The sequence below is a fragment of the Pelecanus crispus genome, chromosome 12 (genome assembly GCF_030463565.1).
Source record: "Pelecanus crispus isolate bPelCri1 chromosome 12, bPelCri1.pri, whole genome shotgun sequence".
Classification (NCBI taxonomy): Eukaryota; Metazoa; Chordata; class Aves; order Pelecaniformes; family Pelecanidae; genus Pelecanus; species Pelecanus crispus.
Window position 1 is genome coordinate 24,136,749 of NC_134654.1, and position 17,151 is coordinate 24,153,899.

At 36.5% G+C, this 17,151-nt stretch overlaps 1 protein-coding gene across 1 annotated transcript in view; it reads left to right on the forward strand.

Annotated features, from left to right (window-relative positions):
• The first annotated feature begins 15,293 nt into the window (after window positions 1-15,293).
• The window catches only part of ANKFN1 (ankyrin repeat and fibronectin type III domain containing 1), a 65,382-nt gene continuing 63,524 nt past the window's right edge, over window positions 15,294-17,151 (forward strand). Inside the window, exon 1 of the mRNA XM_075720023.1 lies at window positions 15,294-15,322. The gene's annotated coding sequence lies outside the window, so the exon portion shown is untranslated. The remainder of the gene's footprint in view (window positions 15,323-17,151) is intronic.

Below are 17,151 nucleotides of genomic sequence, written 5' to 3' on the forward strand. Positions count from 1 at the left end.
ATCTTCTGGTACCAGCTTAATTTTCAGTGTGTCTTCCTGCCTTGGTCTTTATCTTGGAAGAATGCTGTAGATGCAATGGTAATGTCCTATATGACTTCTAAGCATCTTCAATTCTTAAACAAAATGCGTTTCAAGATTTAAAAAAAATCTGTCTCCAAAACAGTAATATGTGGATTCTGCACACTTTGATTCCCTGCTTATTGTTGCTATGTTGATATCGGTGGAAGTTAAAGAAGCTTTCAGCTTTGGTGTTCAGATTTCACAAAAGATGCCAATATAAGAACATAGGCAGATGAGTTTGGGTAATAGGAACAAGTTGCAGAATGTCCAACCTGTAGTTAAGAAAAGCCTTCCATGTCTTCTGTGCTGTCCAGCAAAAGAATTAAGCCAATCAAAATATACTCTTGAAGCACTGGACTGGCTCAAATCCTCTTGCAGTTAATAGTGGTCAGTAGCTTTGGATGGTGATTTCTGATCCATGATTGTTTGTCTTCATTTGTCATTTGTTGAGGTTTTTTGAAGATATTTTTTGCATCATTCTTTCTTAATATAGTATTAATTTCAGAGCACAGGTAATGCAAATGCCAATTTTTTTACCTTTTTTAATCATGACCTGTAAATTGTAAAGAAAGGTGATCTTTTTCCTTTTCCATTTGTTCCTGGATTAATAAGTGTGAAATCCTGTATTATTTGAAATGGTGAAATTGTGTATCAATGTGCTACCTTGTGTTCTTAGAGGCAGAGGTGAAAATGAGTTAATATCTCTTTTTATGGAACTAATGGAATAAAATTCCATTTTAATTACTTTCAGACTTCACTGACTTTCATATTTCACTCATAAGCTTAATTTTCTCACCCATCTGTGTATGCTATTCAGTTGTATTAATTATTCCATATTGAAAGACATGACTTGATAATTAGTTGATTGTATAATTTGAAGCAAATGCTGTAGTGAATTTTGTCTGTCTTCTTATTCAGAAATCATCTGCAAGCAGTTTTCTCAAAAGTACTATTTACAGAAAATTATTTACCTGATAGTTATACTTGAGGAAATACAGTTCCTTTCTAATCATGTTTAAAAAGCTCATTGTATGTATCTAGTATTTTTTTAATATATTCTAACTCTTTTGGTTGCTTTTTATTAGATGGACACATATTGATATAGTAATTTTCAGTACAGTAATTTCTTCACTTTCTGCATTGCTTTTCAAGGAAAGGAAAAGTTCATGAGTTGTCTCTGAGAAGTCTTCTAGTTTTATTTTATTGTTTGCTTGGAAATACAGTTCAGATGCTTCTTTGGATAGACAGATAGATGAAAGAAATCAAAGGAATTGACTCTGCTTTGGCGCATGCATTCTCAAACCCATGTCTTGCAGGCAGACAACTTTTACCACAAATTCAAAACTTACCACTGCAATCCTAACTATTTTGTTTTCTTGTATACTTGTGATCACTCATTTATTTCCCACTTCACATTTCAAGTGTATTTCTGGTATGCCAGTGGCATTTAATTCTTACACTGTCATCTACTGTAAGCACCATGTGCACAATTGGAAATATCGTCTGAACTTAGAAACAGCTTGCTTCTACATTTTGACAACTGATTGACAACATAGAACAGCAGTAGCTCAGTACTGCCAAAGTTTGTTAGGATTGGTGTTTCTGTTGTGATTATCTGTTTTTAATAGTTGAATCTAGGGTGAAGAAAGTAGATATTTCTTGTATGCAGTGATGTTTCATATCTGTAACCTATAGAGAGATTCTCCCAGTCCAAACCTAAGATCAAAGAGCTAAGGAAGCTTACAAACCATCAGTTCTTTAGGAGGTATCCAAAAGGCATTAACCTAGAGGGGTGGTTATTATTTGTTAACAAAATAGGAGCCCCCATTATGGAATGAAGATCATATTGCATAGAGCTGTGGAACTTCACTTAAAATTAGAGAAGATTCATTTCACTCTAAAGCCTGAACTCCTTATTTTTCATGAGGGCTGTATAAATTATTCTGGCTAGAAGTAACCAGTTGTATTATTCTCCTTACTATTCTCAAAAGCCTACTGAACAAGATGCTGCACACTAAAATCACATTTAGTTGTTCCTAGATATGTTTTTGGAAAAACTATTAACAAAATTTCTATTTTTAACAGTGTATAACTATGACCACATTATTTCTTTAAACTCACATTAGAACTATTTGGAATTCTACGGATCATGTTTTTTCTATTACTTACATTAAAAAGTTAAATTCTGGTATAAATAGAGGAAAATCTAGGCAATCTTTGTGGTGGGATGGTACTACTACTAGAGAACATAGCTGCTTCACTTGTCTTATTCCATGTCCTGCAATTTTGTATTCTCCCAGCACAGTTTGTATCTGATATATCAGATCGTTCAGTTTTTAGATTGCCTATCAGTTTGTATTTTCAGGTGGCTGGTAGTTAGTCTTGGATTTCTCACCCTTCTAAAGAATCATTCTTTAAGGACTGAACTTGTTTGAACATGCTTTTTGAAGTGTCTGGATGTTTTTCAGAAAATGGGAAGCTGTATTTAAGCTGTGAGACTGTGATATAATAATGGGCTCAGTAATCAAACTTTTCTATAATACTGAAATACCGATACTTTGGCTTGTTGCTGAAGTACAGGTTCACTTCTTGGTGTTAAGTTATTTTTTAATATAGCCTCATTTAAAGAAAATGATGGCATCATATGTTGGCCACTAACTTTAGTCTATTCTAATTTTATGTAATCTAATCTATGGGCTTTTCTAATACAATATTCAATATAGCATGTCAGTAACCTTAAAATTCAGTTTCATGGCAATTTCTTGAAGTGGGGTGGGGGGGTAAGTCAGATGAGCCAAGCTTGGACAAAATTCCAGCATTTCTGTTAAGTCATATGACAAGGTATGAATTGGCATAGGAACAATATGTCCCATTCTAGCCCTGCCACAGGTATACGGAGTAACCATTGGACAAATCACTCTTCCTACTTTCCTTTTCCTGCCTGTCTATTTGCAATCCATTGAACTTTCAAGTATTGGTACTTAAAACAGTAATTCCAGTACAAAACATACATTTCTGTACTGAAGTCAGTGTGCAAATGTATCAGTTTTCTGACAGAATATTGTAAAAGGAATTACTGTCATTGAATGTTCCTCTTTTAAAGGTTTAAAATGGAATTTTTGTATTTTTTTATGATTGCTATTTATCTATGATTAAAGGTTGAAGTAGTTCTTACCGGATTGACTTTTTTCCCCCCTCTGTAGTTCAGTATTTCTCTCAAGAAAATTCACCTTACTTGTATTGAACAGTAGGCAACAGCCATCTGCACCAGCAATTCTAAGAAAGAATCTTATGATTCATGTTTAACACTGCTCCTTAGGAAGTACAGCTGGAATAATCAATTCAACCTTCTGTTTATCAGCAAATTCATCTGAAAGATGAAGCAAGACAGAAAATTCATGTGATAAAACCACACGGGTTTGGTTTTGTGTTTGGGTTTTTTATGTTACAGTCAAGAAGAGCACCTGAATTAAAACCTGTGGGCATTTTTCTGTACAAGGGCCCAGGTGTCATATTGATCAGCGATATTTGAAGGGTAATGCTCTTGCTGGCACTTAGTATCTATAAGATTTCAGTTGGACTCAGTGCTGCCTATAGGAGAGGCTCACTGCATTACCATATGATACTCCCTCTGTGCAGGTATGTAGGTTACTCATATACAAGTTATCTATGAAATACATGCATACAGATCATGCCCCCTTTTTTTTTTTCTTTAAAAAGAAAAAAAAGGAGAGAAAAGGTACTCAGTGAGAGGTTTCACATTGTGTGAATTCAGTTAATTTTTCCTTATAGCACCTCATAATTTTTCTGAACAAAGATCATTAATCATTCCAAAGTGTGTAGAAGTTTGTGCGATAGCTGTAAGACCACCAAACTCTGACCCTGGAGGAAATGAATTCCTAAAGGCGAAAGGCAAGTGTTTTCTTAATTAAGCCACCTAAGCTGCCTGGTTTTGCAAATATTTATTAACTCAATTCAGATGAAGTCAGATTAGCACTTCTAGCTCCAGAGAATGTTGTTTCATTGGACCACGAGTCCTTGTTTTCAAACCAATATTCAGTCTTTTAACACAACAGCAAATTATTCTCCCCATCTGTCTCCTGTGACAACTCTAACGAACATACTATCTGGATGGTGATGTACAAACACTTTCTAAGCACTTTATTTATAAAAAATATAGGTAGTAGTTATTTATAATGGGGTGTTGGGTTTTTTTTTACACTTTTTGAAGTTAATTTTTAATATTCTTTTCAATTTGCTGCATGTAAACTTAAATGAACATGTAGATAACAAAGCATTCTTATTACAGTAAACTTGTAGGGTATGTGATCTCGGTATCACAAAGGCTTTCCCAGCCAACATCTTTGTACTCTAGGACTAACAAGTGTCTTAGTATGAGTAGAAGAACAAAAGGTACTTTGAAACTTGGCCCAGCTGGAGACTGAACCAGCTCAGAGTGACTGGCCATGCCCGTTGTACTACCCAGAGTGGATCCAGGCCCTTGCCAGAGTGCTGTTATGTCTTTTAAACACCTTCTGCCCCAAGATTAATCAGCATTGTTCTTTCTGATTTAAGGATGAGTGAGTAAAGCATGTCCCAGATGGCCTATTAACAAGATGGAAGTTCAGAGACTTTTGCTAACATATCAGGATTTGGCCTATTTCACAATCCCTCATGAAGAGGGATTGGTTGTTGGGTTTTTTTCAGTCCTGAAAGGAAGAATAAATGGCTTGAAGGCTGCATCCTAAGCACTTTGCTAAGTCAGAATTTGAATGTGGGAAATAAAACCAAGAATCTCACGGTCTGAATCAGATTCTCTTTCACCTGTTGGAAAACAAGAGTAATGCTTGCTGCAACATGCCATGAAAAAAAGGAATTATTTCAGATTCATTTCTCACCTTTGCTGTTGATTGATGCCTTAGTTAGGACACGAGGAAGATGGAGGAATGAAATGAGAAGCTGTGAACTAAATTCATCCAAAAAGTATGTGCTCATTAGAGAGCAATGTTCACTTTCTATTCTGTTCTCATTTGTGGTGGTGGTGATGGGACTCGTGGCAACAAAGTGAGGGCTAGTAATAATGTTTATTGCTTACTGAGAGGCTGACATAACTAATTGAGAGGACACAGATTCATCATCTTAGGGCTTAAGGAAAGTGATGAGAGGATATTTTCATGAACTGCTATTCTAACTGCTGCATATTTTAAAAGCCTCCACTGCAATAAAAAAGTAACGATTTTTTGGCAAAGTACTTTACAGATCTCCTGTATTCTACACAGAAAAGATTTGGTTGCATTTTAATTTTACTTTTATTGAAATGTTGGATTTCAGGAAAGAACAATCACATATTTTGAGATGTGCCACTGACTTTTGCTGTGCCTTGTACCCCTTGTAAAGTATACATAATCATATGTCCTTGTCTTTAACAAAAACTCTTTTATATCCATGTACATTGCCTCTGTAGTAAACCTTGGATCTTCATGATTTGAAAGCTATCATAAATACTCAGCAAAAATGAATGTTTAAATGAGCTTTTTAACTCAATGTGAAATAGAATTGCACTGGAAAGCCTGGAGTTACTTCACGGCAATCACTTCTATTCTGTTTAGGTTTTTGTATTGCTCCTGTGAGACACTGGTTTGGAACTCCTCAGAGTTATTTTCATTTTAACTAAAATGTAAATGAACAGTCACATCAGACCAAATGATTGCAGCATGAATTCCAGCCCGTGTAAAACTATCATAGCCAGGAAGTGTGATGTTTCTCTATTACAGAGATGACCCATGGGGCTATTCACAAAAGCTGGTCTAGTGAGACAGATCTCCTTGTGGTTTTTTCTCTGCTAATGCAGACAAATAGGCTCTTGTTTTGAATTGTTGTTATCTAGAATAGTCTGTCTCTATCAGGATTCAGAAAAATTATTCTCCCTAGGTAAATGTTAGCCTTTGAAAATAGTCGCCCTCCTCCTACTCCTTGTCCTCAGTATCCAAGTTTTTCTGAAATGATACTTTATTCTTGTTTTTTGAAATGCCTGATTTTAATCACTATAAAATATTTGCTAAGGAGAAATCATTGCCCTTAAACAGATTTCTGCTTTTATCAAGGCAAACAAGCTGTTCTTTAAGGAATATCTGTTTAGTGAAATAAACACTGCTTGGGGTTCACAGAATAGCATGAAGTTGTTCTTCTATTATCAAAGTTGTTTCTTTGCTCAGTAAGAAAAATAATGACACTTGTTTAGTGCTTTATAATAGATGCTCTCATACATCAAATTTTGAAGAAAAAGGAGATTCACCTTCAGAAATAGGGCTTATATTAGTAAGTATATTGCTAATTACTGTAATCATACAAAAGTTGCAATGGCACCTATCTATATGTTTATAAGTTCATTTTGGTCTTTTTTAATGACCATGTCGCAACCCTAAAAATTGTTCTGATCTTAAAGACGGCATCACTTTATAGCTATAGTTTAAAAAAAAAAAAAATGCTTCTCTGGAATCATGCATATCTGCCTCTGCTCAGCTTTGTTTCACATGCAATTTTGGTAAATCCTATTTTTTCTTTTTTCTTTCCTAATCTGGAAATTGCCAGCTATCAAAAGCTTGTTAATTTCTGTTTGTAAAATGTTCTGCTGCAACTTGGATTAAATGCAGTGCAGCTGGGAGTAGTCATGGCCAAACAATACATGCCATAAATTATCTCTATATGGAGTGTCTGACTAGATAGCGTAATCAACATGAGACTGACAAAACAACACAGTTGTGCTGACAACTTCATTATTTCTGTGATGTTCAGCTGGGTAATTTGTTTCTGAGGAACAGCAATCTCTTCAGATATGTCTAATGGCCTGCATGTACTTTTATAACCTTTCTGAAGATGGATGTGTTTGCACAAGTTCAGGTTTTGTCCTAATACAGAGAACAATTGCAGGAACCATTAGCAAAGAGCATTCTGCTCTACATTGTTTTTGCAATAGGGCAGCATTTCCGTCAAGAAATGTTGGTGAGCACCTCTTGATATGTATGTGAATCACTTATGGCAACAGCAGCTGTTCTTTGATTCCTTGTTTCAAACAGTAATCACTTTAAGGATGTGATGAACTTCTTATACTTAGGTTTTTCTGTTTACCTTAATTTACACTCCAAATGATCCCAAATGACTTAGTGTTTTGTGGCTCAAACACTCTGGGCCTGATTCTGTTCCAGTGCAGCCAGGGATTATTCTCAGGAATTTTCCAATTAAAAAGACTGGGGCAGGGGAAAGCCACTTTGTCAAAAACAAAGTGTACAAAAAACACATCATCTTCAAAGAATTCTGACCAAACAGTTTTGGTTTCCTGCTAGTTCATCTAAAACTGTACTCTGAAATACAAGCAACCAGGGTGCACAGCTCCAAGGCACTGCTGCCATACCAGCTGCCACAAAGCTGGAGAAATCTTGGTGTCCATGCCCCTTCCTGTGGATGTGGGAGTCTGCAAGCCCCGGGGGCTGGTGCATCTGCCAGCTTCAGCCCTGCGGCAGAGCCTGGGTGCGTTGAAATCCAGGTTGTGCTGAGAGGACTGTAGATTAGGAACCACAGCTAAGGCAGGAAGCCTGCAGGAGCTGGGGCTGCCAAGCTCAGTTTCTTTTAGTCACTTACATCACGGGTGTCTCAAATATTTCAAAACACTTGGGAAAATTATTTCATTGGGAAATTTTCTAAACTTAGTCCAAACACAATTATTTTTTCTTCACTCACAATTTCAGAATTTCTTGGGTTTGATCATGTCTATGACTGATGAACTGGGAAATATTTGTCTTTTTAATGAATATACTGAATACTTCTGTGTCTCTGTGGATAATAGGTTATTTGCTATGGATTTGGATCAAGAACACTGGCTGAAGGAACTGGTGAAACAGTAAGACTCAGATCAATGTCCTTGAGGAAACACAAGAAACCAAGGAATAGGACAGAGAATTAACAAATTGGCAAAAGGGTATGTGTGAAAGATGACAGGTAAACAAGGAGCCAGAGAGGCAGAAATTGCCAAAACCAGACTTGGAATTTACTACAGTAGCTCATATGTATAAAAGCTTGCAAGAAAGAATAAGTGTGAGGACAAAGAAAGATACGCTTTTATAGGCTTCCTTGGGTGGTGGGTTTGGTTTTTTTTTTTGGCTTGGGGGGAGGGGTTACCTTTCCTGCTGTATGAAAAAAACCAAACCCACCCCAATATCTTGTTTCAAGGAGCAGAGTCAATTTAACCACCTTTCTAGTCATGGATTTCCAAAATGAAAGAGCATACAGATGCCAGACTGAATTGGCCCCACTATGCCACTTCGGGAGGGAGGCTGGACACCCCATTCCCAGGTATCCAATCTGCTGGTTATATTGCCCGACCCCAGCTGCGATGGTGTACCGGACATCAGATGTGATGTTTGAGGGGTATTTGTTCTTTTAGGGGGATTATGAACAGTCTAAAATACAGCTTTGTCTCTAATAATGATGACAGCTTTGCCATTGACTGATTAGGAAGTAAAGTCAGGCTCCATGTGAAATTTTCAAATTCCAAATATTGGAGTGAGTTTCTTTCCTCCAAACTTCCCACCCAGTTTCCAGACTATTGGTCTACGGAGTGTTTTTTCACAAACTCAGGGTATACATAGCACCGAAACACAAGGTGATATAAAACATAGGAACGTTAGTTTCTGTATATGGAGGACGTGCTTGCTACTGAAAAACCGTCTGCAATTAAGCGTTGGACATTGTGTACTTGGAACAATGTAATACCTGTGTGGCTGCTGCTCCATGGACCACATCAGGCTTTTGAAGAACTGGGGGAATACTGCCACCTATTGATTGACGACCTGGAAACGAACGTCTCCCAGCTACCCTGAGCCTTCACACAGAACAGCTTTGTGAGCTTCGCATCCTCGTGCGAGAACTGCCTCCCTCATCCCAGAAATGTCACCGGTGTCCAGAAGAAACAAACAGAATTTGCTAAATGGAATTAATGGCCAACACAATGTGCTGCTTGGCTGCTAAAAATATTTGTGGTGTATAAAGCTGAGAACAATACGGGGTAAACACTTTGGTGTGTCAGTTAATTAGCCAACTTGGGTGGCCTCTTTAAATGTTCCACTAAACATACATCTTCAAAAAAATGTGCTGCATTAGCAATAGCAATAGTAGTAGCAGCTTGTGGAATCAGCTCATGATGTGTACTGCAGGTAGGTAAACTTTTAGAGTGATCAAACATGGAATGAAAATCTTTTGCAATAGGTTAAGTAGTATAAGTACAGCAAATAAAATATTCTGTTCAACTAATAAGTATGAAATATAGGCAAGTGAAATAATAAATGGCTGACATCCTTGAGCCATGTAATGGAATCATCAAAGGCTAGGAATCTGCAGGTTTCTGTACATGATCAGACTGCTTGCATGTGTTTTATCATAAAGCCAAGGTTTTGTTTTCTGTAGGTCTTTTAGTCTTCTCCATTTCCAGAACTAGATGTAGGTGCCTCTCACTTATTTACACACATTCATTCATCATTTTTAAAAATTAATTTCATGGGTTTATCATTTGGTAAATTTATGATTACTTACCTTACTGAGTGTTTTATGTCTTCTGGCTTTTGAACAGCTTAATAATGAACTTAAATTCAAATGACAGGAAGATTAGAAATATGTTTACTTGATATAAACAAACTAATTCTCTTTCATAGAACTAGCTTGGGCAAAAAAACACCTTGTCTTTTACTATTCTACTAAATAAAGTTTGGGTAGCAATAGAGAAGTACTAAGCATTATAAAAATGGAAAAGGCAACTGCAAAACGTTTACTTTCCACCAAGCTGAAGGGAGGAAGCAAAGGGGGAGTATTGACCCACAATGAGAAATTGCTAGAAAATATTTAAGAATAGACTAGTTTCAGTAAACTCTATCTTTTTCCCCTGAAAACAGCTGGAAATTGAGAATTCCCTCACAAGAGAGTTCCATAGATGGGGTATATACAGACCAAAAAACCCTAATCAGGGCTTCTGACTCAGAATAATCGTCCTTATTCAGCACAGCACTGAAAATGGAATTTTTATGCTTACATTTAATTTTAACTAATTTAGACATTTCGGATTTTCAGCATGCGCTTTTTCCAGATAGTATCCCAGTGTTAGAGAGGTATTCCGTGGTTTTCAAAAGATTTCCAATCTTCCTCCTGTTGGCAAGGAGCAGTGACCTCAGTCAGCTGTCCTGCAGCCTTCTGACTAATGATCCTTAGAAGCAGCAGAACAAAAGAGGGAATCCTATACACATACAGCCTGTGATTTTCATGGTATAGGAGAAGGAATGCTGTGCATAACATATTGTCATAGCACTTTGTAATTCTCTGCTGCAGCAAAACATGCATGTAGTTGCATTTGATATTCTTGTTATGTCTTTGAAATATGTACATATATGTGTTTACATACACGCATGTGTAAATATGCACACATGTGCATATAGAAAATATCTCAAAAAATGGTTTGGTGCATATCCAGATTGATTTAAAAAGTATAGAGTAAGTTCAACTCCCATGGCATACAAATGTCAGGCTCAGGACGAGATTTTAGCTTCAGCTACTTTGGCAAAAGGATGCTATTTGGCATGAGGTCCAGTACCCTGAACTGAGTTTTGAAGGGTGGGAGAATTAGACGGGTCACCAGCTTTTGGGAGGTTTCCAGCATTTTCCAAAAATCAAGCATCATGTCTGAATAAAGCCAGTGGAATTTTTTCAGTATATTGTAACAGTAGTGCTGGTATCCCTTTAAAAAAAAAAAAAATTAAAAAATACCTTTTCTGTAGATACTAATGATCATTGGTTACAACAGACCCAGGAATTAGTGTGTTTTAATTTTTTTCTATTGCCAGATGTTACACAGGACTGTTCTGGTTACATGAATTTAACCCAGTGGACTGTCCAGGAAGACGAACAATTTTCTAGATTGTTGTTTCTCTTTGTTTATTGCCTACACTATTTTTAGAATTTTAAGTCTGTGTATGGTTATTCCATATTCTGACTTTGTAACATCTTTGTGGGTTTCTGTGGGATCCAGCATTTGCATTTGTTGCTGTATAGTAAAAAAAAAAAAAAAAAAAAAATATATATATATCTTGAAATATCACTGTTCTACTATTTTGGAAGCTCTTAATGCAGACATTACAGGATCTGGTTTAGCTGAAATGTAGGCATCAATAAAATATGTTTTTCTTATTCATTTAATAATCTTTTTTAAGCGTAACCTGTTCAGGCTGGGAGCTTTCAAATGATCTTGCAGATGTCCCATAGCTATGGATATGGTTGCTGCTTTTGTTGCTATGATTGCAGACAGCTGTAGTGATAGCTTGCTTGAAGAAAGAAGAAACAATACATCACATGCAACATGCATTACTGGACTGTGATTCTTTTTTTCCCCCCTTTTATTGGTTTAACATAAAACTAACTGCTTTAAGATGACTGCATTAATGTCTTTTTGCTCATACTTCATGGCAAATTAATTACAATTGCAGTTTTGTTTACTCTGGCAGTAATTATTTTTTTCTACTTGCATGCTGTGCTGCTGATCAGTTTTAAGGGATACAACAAGCTAAAAGCATACAGAAGTCATGGCATCTTTGACTACGGAGGCAAGAGCTTTATATATTAGTCATTCCTATAGCTGCACAGGTAACTAGTATAGAGTTAAGGCACCAAACATTTTACCTGTGATACAGCACTATTTGCTTTAAATGCTGTTTTGCTCTGAGATCTTATCAGTGATCTTGGACTTCGGTAATTGCTAGTAATAAGGTTTTTCATATCTGATCATTCATGCAGTATAAGGAAGAGGTTTACTCATTCTGCCCAGAGGCTGAACCAGCAGAGACAGCAAAGCCAATGTGATTCATTGAATGAAGACAGTGGACAATTACCAGCAACTTGTTCATGTTTTGCCTTGGATAGCCTAAGCTGGTAAGTCTAATTTAACTCTTTAATGCATATATTCTTAATTGTTAGTTTCAACTACAGAATTGTTTCATGAACATATTTAAGAACACGTATAGTGTTGAGTGGTATGTTGGCTGCTGTGTTTTCCTAAAATCTGATATTAATGCTTTTACAGCTATGCTGTGTCCTACTAGTGCACCTGCCTGTACAGTGCAGCATATATGTGCCATGTACAACAGACAGTGATCTATAATTTAGGGGTTTTTTTTCCCTCTATCTGCAATATGTTTTTAAAAGCATGTGAATATTAGATCAGTGTTTGCTAATTAAAAAAAAAAAAAGCTTTTATAAGGGTAACTAATTTATATTCATTTGAATTTTACTTTTAAAGCACCCTGCTTTAGAAGTGCAAGTAGAAATCCGATCACAAAGATTAAGCTACAGTATGTGCAGCATGAAATGTATGTTGGAAGACTTCAATCACTGGTTTGGTACATGCTATAGCAGGGTGATAGTCACACAAATGAGACTGTTTTAGTGGTGATTTCCAAGGTAGTGCCGTAACTAACTGTTTCCCCAGAGATTCAGGTTATTTGTTATTGGAACCGCTGTCATAAGACTTTTGTTTTGTGTTTTTTAATTCTTGGAAATGTCAACTACTGTTAATTATGAGTAGTTATAAGGGGAGCTGCTGCTGTTATTCTGTCTAGTTCTGTCTTTTACTAAGAAACCTTGTAACGTGCTGCTTGTTGTAGTTCTTGACTTGTGTGAGAATGCTAGGTAGATCACACAAGGCTGCGCCAAACCGTATTGAGATGTCTGTATTTCATTCTGGCCTATGCTAGGTATGTGCAGAGGCTTCCATAGGTGAAAAATCTCAAATGGGTCAGTTCTGGACATCAGCTGTTTCTAAACTGTTAGTCTTTGATATACTGTAACAATTCTAGTTGTGACAATGATATATCCTCAGGTTGAGTGCATGTCAGTTGGGGGATTTGTTATTTCAATCAAGACAATGTACACTTCGGGGTTTCACCTGATCGGTGAGGTAAGGACATCGTTGTAAAAAAACCCCAAAACGAATTACTTAAAGGAGCCTAAAAATGCTCTTACAAAATAGTTCATGTCTGTAAAAATAAACTGCCAACATCCAATAAAAACCAATAAGTTTTCAATCACAGAATCATGTGAATTGAGCTGTCTTTGTTTTCCTTATTTCTTATTATACATTTTACCCATGATTTTGCCCAATCTCATTTCCATTGCTCTCCTGGGAGTCATTTCTGCAGCGTAATAATATCACACTTCCAGAAAGTTTTCTAGAATATGCAGCTTACCTTTACCTTTTTTCATTTCATACCTTATATGTAACTAGAAAACATATTAAGTACAATAATCTTCAGTAGGATTTTGCATCTTACTGTTTCAGTACACTGGTAAAAAATGCAGTTCATTTGCATGATATTATTCCAGCTGTTGCTTTATTGTTCCATGTTTATTCCATGCACTATTTCAGGATATTGATGGTTAGTATACAGGAAACAATTACACGTTTCAAGTCATTTGTGATACACTGATTCTGTGTGGATAGCAAAGATGCCATCTGTTTATTGTTGAATAGCTGCAATTTTTACAGTGTTTACTTAGCTCCTCTATAGACTCACCTGCTCTTGACTTAATAGAAACTTTCATGAGATTATAGAAGATTCTGTCCTCTTCCTACATTAATGTTAGTCTTGAGGATCTGCTCTGGCTGTGTACTGAAAAAGCTTCCATGCATAATATGGACACCCTATTGTTACTGTCCTCAGAAGTCATTGTTTAGATGGTTAGTGCACACTATTGATTTCTTCTGAATGTATAAATCCTGTTTCATTGACCAGATCAAGGTAGGAAGGACTCCAGCAACCCCTAGGAATTGTAATAGCTGGAGTCAAACTATGTTTAGATACAGTCAATATGAACAGTAACCCATGCCATGGGCAACAGGCCTGAGCAGACTTGGTACTAAACTGCTACTAGACTTTTCTGTGTTGGAGACATAGGCTAGCAGCCCAATGATACCTAAATTTGCTTTGGTCCTGAGACTACACCAGCATCCTCGAGTGCTGTAACATGTTTAGAGAACCTAGTTTCTTTTTACAGTGCACACATTGAAATAGAGAGAACTGATCTGCAAACTGTCTGAGTTTTGAATACATGTTGGGAGATGTGTGACTAGAACACCTCTATCAAACCTTCAGTTTTCCTGGAAAACTGTTCAAAAACTGAGGTGCTTCTCCTTTACTTGCTTAGGTTAATATCTACTCATAAAAGAAAGTGTTGCTGTCAAGCTGTTCTCTGTAAAAAGCTGGGATTGAAAATAATGTCTATTTCTCAAGAAAAGCTTGAATTTGATGACTTTCAAGATGTTCTGTGAAAGACATCTGGGCAACTGAGTTTAAGGAGATGGATACACATACACTTCCTGCACTAGTGAAGGCTGGAGAAGAGATTGGTTTTTTTAGGAGTTAGGCTGGCAAAATTCCTTCTTTACTAATTCTTTTAATCCTCAAGAGTATTGTCACAATACTAATTCCATGAACTAGAAACACTACAGCTTCTATAAGCATGACTTTAAATATAATAAATGCCTCTTCACATCACCACCAAGATCAGCTCTTCTTCAATGGCTGTCATCTCCACAGATAACTTGAACTCAAAAAGCAGGTAGTTTGGTCTAGTGAGATGGAGGGAGGACTTTATCAGCCTAGGGAGGACTGATAAAGGCATAAGCCACATTATCTTTTATAACAGGTAATCTTGTTTGGGTTTAGTAATACCACAATAGGTATGAGAAGTCCTACTAAGTAGATATGCCTAATTTAATTAATGTATACTTACTAAATGTCTACACAGCTTCTCGGTAAGTTTCCATATTGACATACAGGGTTAAGAAAGCTTGGAATGTAATACTGTGCCACTCGCAAGTGCTGAGCCTGTTGCTTTTCATATTAAAAAAAAAAAAAAAATCCCAAAGCAAACACAGTGGAGTATGATAAGGTACCTTTGAATTAAGTATTGGAAGGGTCTATTCTTTTTTTGTCCTCCTCTTGATGATGTTCAGGTTTGTGTGGTAAATGCAAATTGCTCTCTCGAGTTTACTAACTGTGTGGTATTTGGTGTTCAATGACTGTACTCTTGGAGTCAAATGAGTTTGGGAAATTGAAACTTCCTTTACAAAGATGCCTATGACACTTATTGGCCTATTTTTATCCACAATTTCAGACTGATTCTTGACCCATACTTTATTGATGAAAGGAAGAAATTCTTGAAAACGGAGGTAAGAGGAGAAATTTATGTGGATAATCTGTAGCACTATATACTAATAAAAACTGTGGAAGTGTTACTCTAACTGAGAATTAAAATATTATTATTATTATTATATTATTATTACTAATTTGGTAAATAGCTATGTTTCTTTAAAATGCTAATAACATGGAACAGTGGAAGATCGGTAATCAGCTATTTTGAAAATAAACTGAACTACTGAAGCCATGTTAAACGGACACAGATGTGAATGAAATCTTTTGAACATCTTAAAGAATTTTATTTCAAGTTTATACTCCCAAATGGTTCCATGGATGCATCTGTAAAACAAAAGGCTGTCTTCTAAGTTTGTCCAATATTAAAACTCAACACTTAACCAGCAACTTCCATACAGTAAAGCCTAACCCACACTGACTCAAGCACATGGTTCCAAATAATTCTGGCATGTCTGGAACACTTGTGAGTTGGCATTGGTGATCATAATTTTAGTGTTATGCTCTAGTTTGACATTAACAAGCACCTTCTCATGACAGAGACTTTGATTAAACATATTTTGCTATGTTCCTTGGTTTCCACTCAGCCTTTCTATCTAGTCTATGCAAGTTTACTGTCCAGGCAGAGAATAAAATGCTTCATCTGAAGAGACAGTGATTTCAGTTAGTCCTTGTAGGTACTGCTGAAATGCATGTAATAATTAAAAGGCAGGATGAACTGCTTGTGTGTGCCTCACTTTACTTTTTTTCCATAAGCTCAGAGAAAAGCAGTCCAAAGTCATTGCAGTATTGTCGCTCCCCGAGTCCCAGAGAGCTCATTTCTTAACATATACACTCCTGCACATTAGTTTCAGGGATGCAGCTCACATAATTCCCTTCTTCTGATTGCACACACTGTTGTTCTAATTTAACAAAGTCTTCTCATCACATATGACAATTATGTCGACTCTGTCTCTCTTCATTCAGAGACTTGGTCTCTCTTCAATACCCCATGAGCTTGGAGAATATGTGAGATTACTTGTAATCAGATACTTCTGTGCTCAGGATGTCTGCTTTACCACAATTTACAAATGAGAAAGGAAGATGTAGGCAGCTTATGAGACCTGGATGGTGTCTTTAATCTTAGGGACCAATTCATGCCAATAAGCAGCCTCAACAGCAGGGTGAGTGTTTAGTAAAGAATGCTTTTATGATTGTAAATAGTTATTAGAGTCTGGTCCTGCAGTCTGATTTGCTTAGATGCAGGCTGAGACCACAAGAACAGAAAGTTACATGACTTGTATCGTAGTACAAAGAATCTAAAGCTCATTTCCAGGAAAATATAGTCTGAAAGGGTAACCAGATTTACTATTACAACTGTGAAGTCTTCTAGAGAGACATTCTGTCTTATAAATGTGTGCATACTCTTAGCAGGGGAAAAAGAAAATGTGAAGAAATTATGCATTTTTGTCACCTCTTCACTTACAGAGATCCTAGGGGATAGCTTCCTGTGCTTGCAGTTGGGTCAAATCTGATTCTTAGTTTCCCTTCAGAAGGGCAAAACTATTCCCACATAAAGTATTTCCAGAGAGTTAAATATTAATCCAATTTTTCCTAATATGGAAAAATTACTGTAATCGTAGAGTGTAAAGTATTGTTTAATTATGAGATAATATGGAAATCCCATTAAGCTAGGCAATCTTACAGAGAGGAGGCAGTCTATCTTGGAAGAGTTTGTAGTCTAAATGGACAGGGCAAACACAGAGCAGGATAAAGTTATACAACATATAGACAAAACCTGTGCCTGTCCACTAACTGAGGGAAGAAACAGCTCACTATGAAACTGTAAACAGCAACAGTTAGAATCACA